The following is a 7981-nucleotide window of genomic DNA, read 5'->3' as shown; positions in this document are numbered from 1 at the left end:
AGATAATTGTATCCAACTTGATAGAAAGTGAGAAGGCCTTTTAATTTTGTACAGCAGTTTCATTAAGGAACCAACTATAATACCATTAGAAGTTTATGAGCAGCAAAAACCACATTTAGGACCAACTAGACATCAAAACCATATGCATAGTTCCATTTACGGCCAACCAGACATCAAATAGGTCATCTAGTGAAAGCACAATGTCAAAATGACCAGCCATCTAGGAGAAGTAGCAAGGAAGGGGTTTTCCAGATGCCCATTAAAACAGCCATATTGGAGGTTAGATTGGCACTATTTTCATTTACGTCCAACTAGACATAAGAAGTCTTTCACTGATATGACGATTCATTCAGGAGAAGTAGTTATACCAAGATTTTCAGGATGGCCACATTGGTGGCCTTATAGGATGTCTGTACAGCACCATAATTCTCATTCAGGACCTGCTAGACATCAACATAAGTATTTTGTACACATGTTGACACGCTGACACAATTATCCATTCAGAAGTAGCGATAAAAAGTTTCTTAATATGGCTACTGTGGCAACCACATTGTATGTGTGAGTGGCACCATCTTGTTTTTTCTTCCAGATATTTTCACACAAATATCATATTTAAAGATAACATGAATTCATACAAGATCTTGTCGGTTTATTTCATAACAGATTTTTCCCTCATATTAATATAATCTTTTGAAAACATCTATACATTATAGTTCTAGAAATTTTTCATGCTCTCATTGAAACTGTTAAAATCACAGCAGAAAGTGTTATGTTATATCTTTATTCAGCACTGAAAAATATTCATGAACTCTTAAAGTTTTTTCCCCTATATTAACTTAATTTAATGAAGATTTTCAGACTATAACCTTTCCATTGGATTTATTTTTTCAAACATGGCGTAAAAAGTATGTTATAGTAACCAATTTTTACATTGCCTTCACCATTGCAGAAATCTCTATAATCAATTTCCTAGTACAGAAAAGCCAAGAAAATAAATGGACAGTTAATATTCACTTCAGGATCACAGACCTGAGGCAAATATGTCATTGTTAAATCAAACATTTTTATTGTGTTTCCTTAGACCTAAATATATATATATACTTGCTGTTACTCTAAACGAAGGCTGGTGATCCAGTTGATAACCTTTTGGGGGTTTTAAGGATGTCTTTAAAATTAAGGCCTTAAAAATGTTGAGATCTTATATTAAAAATGACAATTTGAGCCTTGCAGATTCATGTCCACAGGTGCCCAAATAAAAAAAAGGGAGGGGGGGTGCAAGGGGCAAGCTTGTTGGTGTGTTATAAAATAACTGACTTATCATCGGTGTGCTGACAGGTGATGTGTAATTAAATCACTGTTGTAATATTAATAATGAGTGAGTCTGCACAAAGGAATTTCATACAGCTAAACTAGCTCAACAACTAGAGGCAATTAAGAAATATATCCACATTCGTGATTCTGTTAAATAGCAGATACAACAGCATCAGGAAGCTCAAGTGGCATTTACAGAAGGTAAAGAGCCGCTATACTTGTTATCTTTTTAGGGATGTGCTTGGATTTTGCCCTCAAGCTGGAGCAGTCATAGGATATATAATAAATCGCCACGGTCAGAATTTATCCCTAAGCTGGGGTAATCGATGGGTAAAGTCTTATCCACAGTCGGGGTTTTATTCAAGCTTCAGGTGCAAGTTTTTGTGCATCTCCATGCCCTTGCATAAAACACAGTTACACATTTTTTTATATAGATAGTTTTCAGTTGTAGACAGGAATAATAAGTATTTGCGAGTGTTTGAAATGAATGGGTTCATTATGAATTGAGTGGCACTACATTTCAAAAGCAAAATTGGATTGAAATGCAAGAACTGTAGTACGGAATTAGTGTTGGTTCTGGATCGTAGAATGGAATTGTGTGTGTGTGATTGGATTTTTAACGTAGCTGGAATAATTTTTCAGTCATATTGCTACGATGTCTGCAGTGTGGCAGTTTATAGTGATGTATAGCACTGGGGCATCATGCTGCAAACATGTAGTATGATGTTGCACCCAGTCACATTATCCTGACACCAGGCCGATCAGTCCTAACACTAACCTCTTAATGCTGAGCGTCTAGCGAGGTAGCTGTTAATACCATTTTTGTAAGTCTTTGGTATGACTTGGCTGGGGTTTGAACCCATGACCTCCCGCTTCTGAGGCGGACGCTCTAACCACTAGGACACCGGAGTGGTCAGAATGGAATTGTAACAATTACAATGGAAGCAATCTGTATTATGCTTGTTGGGGCATTCCTCACTGATGGCTGTCAGTGACATCATCATGGGAATGTGTAACAGCCACATTTTGTAAGAACAAGGTGTAGTTGGTGAACAATACAGACACTTTTCTGCCATTTCCACTGGCTTCATCTCATATGATGTTATTTAAAAAAACTTCCTACAACATATAAAACCTATATGCAAATCTGATGAAAGCTGCTTGTGTTTCTGAAACACATATTCCATACTGGTGGCAAGAATGTCCAAATCTACATTACAAAAATGAAAACATTACCATCCATCTAGGAGTTGCAAATGTATGAAATCCTCTTGTTGGGTAGTTTTACTAACAGGCTTTACAGCAGGGCCTTCCATTAGATTTAAATGTGGCAGGTAAGTTGACAAAGTAGGGTGGGGGGTTGGGGGGACCTACCCCAATGGGGATAATTCATTTTTTTTTTAAAGTAGCATGGTGTAAAGTAAAAGTAGATGGGCTGATAAGGAATCCACTGAATTTACAGACTAAAGGTTCAGACATTTGTTTTTAAGAGAAAAATGAAAGAAGGAAACAATACAACAGATATTTTAATATGACTTTAATGTTTATTTTCTAGATTTAATTAAGATTATGAATCAGAATCAGTCTCCAACTCCACTGTAAAGTTTATCTATTACTTCTTCTGCTCAGGCACCTGCAAATTAAAACAAAATTGTAATGCTTAAATAAAGTCATATCATCTCAGCACTAGTTACATATGCAGAAGTCATGTTAATCAGCATTATAAAAATGTATGAAATTTTCTTCACTGCACTTGTGCTTCCCTTACTATCGTTAAGCCATGATACAAGATGACTTTGCACTTACTTGTCATTTCTGGCAAGTGGATGGTGCAATCAATTTGCACAAAGATGAATTTATTTCATCCAAATATTTCATGTGAATAAAAATTCCAAATGGAGGCACTTGTCCGATCAGACAAGATATATGCATATTGTAGTTAGCTGGACTCTAGCTCTGATAGTCCTGGGCAATAGGATAAGCTGATTTTGTTATCAGTTTAGAAATGCATCCGCTTTGCAAATACTATGCTTTAAAAGACGAAACTGAATCCAATATTGATGAAATAAGAGTCATTTGGATTACCTTGTTTTTTATCATTCTGCGTTGGTTGGGTGCATATTTGAGGGTCTCTGATATGGTCTCTTCCATTCCATTTGCCTTTGCTTTGCCATTAGTTTTCAAGCAGGTTTCTGCAAGAGTAATACAATGTTTTAAAATAAGTTTCACAACAAAGGATGCATTGCATTTTTCTAAATGCCAGCAATAATCAATGGAATATTTTTAAAACATATACTTTGAAATGTGGTCTCAAGTTACTTTATCAATTCATTTAAAAATCTCTGGCAAGTCACATGAAAAACACAATTTAAATCAAGCCATACTTACTTATCAAAACCTGACATATCACAAGCTCTTGAAATGCTTTTTTCCCTTTACGTCCCTTTGGACTATACTCTGGCCAGTCTTTTTGTTTTAAGCTTTTTCATCATCCTGCAGACACTATCCCCAATTGTAAACCTGCCAAGGGAGCTCAAGTAGCATATCTGAAAATAATAATAATAATAATATTACTATTTTTAGATTTTGATATTATTATTAGTAGTAGTATTTCATGATCGATGTGACAAAATATACTTGTATATAGTTATTTTTTGCCATGGTTTTGCAAGCAAATTTAATTTCTCTAACTTGAAAAAAATTTGATAACATTAACTATGCAACACAATGTACTAATAGCAATTATAAACCAAATTAACCACCGTGAATCTATTAACTTCATAAATGACATTCACTCAAGGATTGAATTAAAGTAGCCACATAATATGTAATAGTGTATATGTAGTAAAATACCTGTTACATGTTCATCTCTAAACATGTTTTGGCCTACATCCGTAAGACAAAACAGCCGACCACTACATGTTCACCCCACCCCCAAAAATAATTATACAGGCACTGCAGAACTTGCATAATGCATATTGAGGTTCACAACAGCAAATAAAGGTTATAACAGTTTTTTTAAATAGAAAATAAAGCCCCAATTTACCATCTTCTTGGAGAGTTTGGGATTCTCCTCCAACCTCTGGCAAAGGCCCTCTAGTTCCTCCACTGAATCACATGGCATTGCAAGAATTTCTTCTCTATATTCTGTGTCTGGGCCTTGTGTATGAACTTGGAGGGCCAGCTGCTCCAACAAATTCTCAATATTTGTGTCCAGTTTCATAAGTACATTGAACTGGAAATCTGTAACAGATTTGTGATGAAATTAGTTTTGAAAGATCAAGATCATTATTATAAACTCCTTAAAAAGATCTGTACAGTGAACATGGGTTTAACAATGAAATATATTTATGGAATGAAATACATGGTTTTTGTACAGTTCATATGAAAACTTTTCCCTATAATCCTTTATTTTTTTATTCCCTGGATATGTTGTTTCACTGCTGGTATCTGTAAAGTCTGCATTCAATGTAGATGGTTTAGGCGTCTGACTTACACAAGACAATGGTATACATCAGAAAGAAAAATTAAAAAACCAATGGAATGATGAACAGTCGACACATCAATGAAAAACAATTCATTGTTTATTTGCACAAATAAGTCTTGAACAGTATGTTTTATGACCTATAATTTAATTAATTAACATCTCACAATGTTCTGAAATAACAGTATCTAAGCTACAAGAGCTTGTGCTTTCATGTCATAATCTTCCATTTTGCAAACAAATTTTGATGCTGAATCAATGTATATGACCTTAGCATTGAACACTAACATTCAAAATGTCTACAAGATGACAAGACTATTATCAACTGAAGTGACAACAAACCAATGAGTTTTACGTGCATTGAACATAAGCATTGTTAAATGCTACAAAATGTTTAGTGTATGGCCACAAATTACCCAACATTTTGTCAAACATAAAACAGTTCTACTACCTTAGATGAGAATTAAATTCATAAAGACAGTGTATAATTGACCTACTCGTATTTAGAGAGCTGTAAATGAAATAAGAATTATATAAAAGTCAACACCTGTAGTATTTGTTTCATTATTCTATAATGTACATTTTTTTTTCCATCCTCAATACTTACTACTTGCAGAGGAACTGGCAGAGAGAAATCTTTATATTCTCCACTCCAGAGTGGATGGGGATGGTGATGGTGTTGTCCTTCTGGATGCAGCTAAGAGTATAAAGATTATCACTACTCCTTAATTGCAGTAAAAAAGAAACAAAGAAATCAGACTGGATTTTTTGGCATGTAAACAAAATGCATACTGGTTGCAATGACCACTGTATATAAAGCAGTGATACAATATATCACAAAATGCATTCTTTTTTAACAAAACATCTAATCTCATATATACAGCATCATGAGTAAGTAAGTACTCTTAAACACATCTTATTAAACAGACGGAAAAATGATGAAATTTATACATACTTTTGATAAAGAATTTCCAATTGTGGCATGGTATAAAAGCAATTGACAAAAAATAAAAAGAGACCAGATAAACTAAATAGAATATACCAGCAGGATAAGAGGAAATCTTGGAGTCTGCAAAATACTCTCCATTTCAGGAGGTTTTGGATGAGATGGCTGACCAGAAAGGTTTCCACTTGAGATTTACATCTTTAAATAATCATCCTAGAGTGTACCAAAGTCATGTGAACTTGATCCAATTCCAACATTACTGCTGCTTGAGTGCTTAGATCCAGTATTGCCTTCACTAACTGATGTTATTAATACCTCTCTCTCATCAGCATAATTTCCATCATTTTTCAAAACTCCCATTGTAAAACCTCTGCTGAAGAAACTAACACTACACCATAAGGATTTAAAGAACTACTGCCCGGTTTCTAATCTCCAATTCATATAAAAAATCTTACAAAAGGTTGTTCAATCCCAGCTTGCATCTTGTCTGAATTCAAACAGTCTTTTTAGCAATGTACAATCTGCATATCGCCCTTGCCACAGGACACAAATTGTGTCTGCAAATAGATTACACTCCAGCCCAGTTGATCTATGTTGTGGTGTTGCACAGGGGTCTGTTCTTGGACCTGTTCTCTACACTCTATACACTCAGCTGCTCTCAAGTGTCATAGATCATCATCCAGTGTCTCACCAATTGTACACTGATGACACCCAAATATACAAATCTAGCCACCCAACTGAAGTTGATGCTACCATCCAAGGTGTAGAGATGTGCATTTCTGATGTGAAATCATGGATGACTTGTAACAAGCTGCAGATGAATGATGATAAAACTGAGGCCATTCTGATCACAACACAAAGACTTTCTCATTCACATCCTTTACCTCACACAATAAATATCAGCAACACCAACATTAAATTCACACAATCAGTACAAAACCTAGGTGTTACTCTGGACAGTACTCTCACATTGCACCAACATGTCATGAACATATGCAAGGCTGCATATCTTGAGCTGAGACGCATCAGCTCCATTCTCAGATATCTTTCAGTTGATGCCACTAAAACACTTGTGTGTTCATTACTACTTTCAAGACTGGACTATGGTAACTCAATTCTGTCTGGTTCATCTTAATATCTACTGCAGAGACTTCAAAAAGTTCAAAACATAGCTGCTTGGATCATACTTAGAGTACCACAATCAGAGCACACCTCCCCGCTGCTCTGTACCCAACACTGGCTATCCATTCGATCCAGAATCAAACACAACATTAGTTCTCCGTGCTACGTTTCACTGACAGACTCTAGTCCAACATACCTATCCGACCTCACCTATGTGTACACACAAGCAAGATACTTACACTCCTCTTCCGACAATCATATACTCATTATTCTCACTACGAAAACAAAGTCACATGGACAGCATTCTTTTGCATACCAGGGCCCAGCAACATGGAATGAATTGCCCACTGAACTTAGACACAAAGACGCAGTGATCCCATTCAAGAGTGCTCTCAAAACTACTTATTCTGACTACAAAAACAAACTTAATGACTTAATAATGTTAACTACCTTAAATATTCCCAGCGTGTTTTTTATGTTTTCTAATTTCGTGGTGTTTGTTTTTGTAATCATATCATTGTGTATGTTTTTATGTTGTCTAATGTTGCAAAGCGCTTAGAGCTTCTAAAGATTAGGCGCTATACAAAGTCCTCATTATTATTATTATTATATTTAGCTTGGATGAATATTTTTTAAATCAGTGACCATAACTAAAAATGGGATTTTGTTTTATCATCATAAAAGTATGTTGGACACCATCCATGATGTACAATGCTGTCTGACATTTCTATGCACTTAAGGTTTCCATCTCAAATATTAAAGCAAAATGCATACCGAATTTGACAGATTGACGAAAATAAAAAAAGCAATGCTTACCATTTGAAAAGAGGCAATTGTCACTAGAATATCTATTCAAAATGATATTAATTTTGGACACAGGGGATACCACCCCCATGTTTTCCTGACTCGTGATATGTCGGCCTATTCTGTGCACAGCTTTAAAAGATGTAATGTTTATCCATCGAGCTATAGAAATGAAATACATTTACTGTAGACTGTTTCTGTCAGCAGTTAAGTTGAGTAATTAGGTCAGGTTTACAGCTAGTTTACAAAATTCAATGTAGAATGCCAATAAATGACAAGATATATTTTTGCAAACTAAAGTGATCTTGAAAAAA

General features: G+C 35.1%; 1 long non-coding RNA gene across 1 annotated transcript; it reads right to left on the bottom strand.

Moving 5' to 3' along the window:
* Nucleotides 1–2831: 2831 nt before the first annotated feature.
* On the bottom strand, nt 2832–7604 carry LOC149769613 (uncharacterized). The gene is made up of 5 exons (XR_016419115.1): nt 5403–7604; nt 4358–4554; nt 3700–3857; nt 3397–3503; nt 2832–2944 (listed from the first exon to the last, which is right to left on the bottom strand). It is a non-coding gene; the product is annotated as an uncharacterized LOC149769613 (long non-coding RNA).
* Between the last annotated feature and the right edge of the window lie 377 nt (nt 7605–7981).

The sequence above is a fragment of the Sinohyriopsis cumingii genome, unplaced genomic scaffold, assembly GCF_028554795.1.
Source record: "Sinohyriopsis cumingii isolate HCF-2022 unplaced genomic scaffold, ASM2855479v2 utg003490l, whole genome shotgun sequence".
Taxonomy (NCBI): domain Eukaryota; kingdom Metazoa; phylum Mollusca; class Bivalvia; order Unionida; family Unionidae; genus Sinohyriopsis; species Sinohyriopsis cumingii.
Note: the sequence above shows the minus strand (reverse complement) of the source record. Positions and strands in the feature narration are given on the sequence as shown.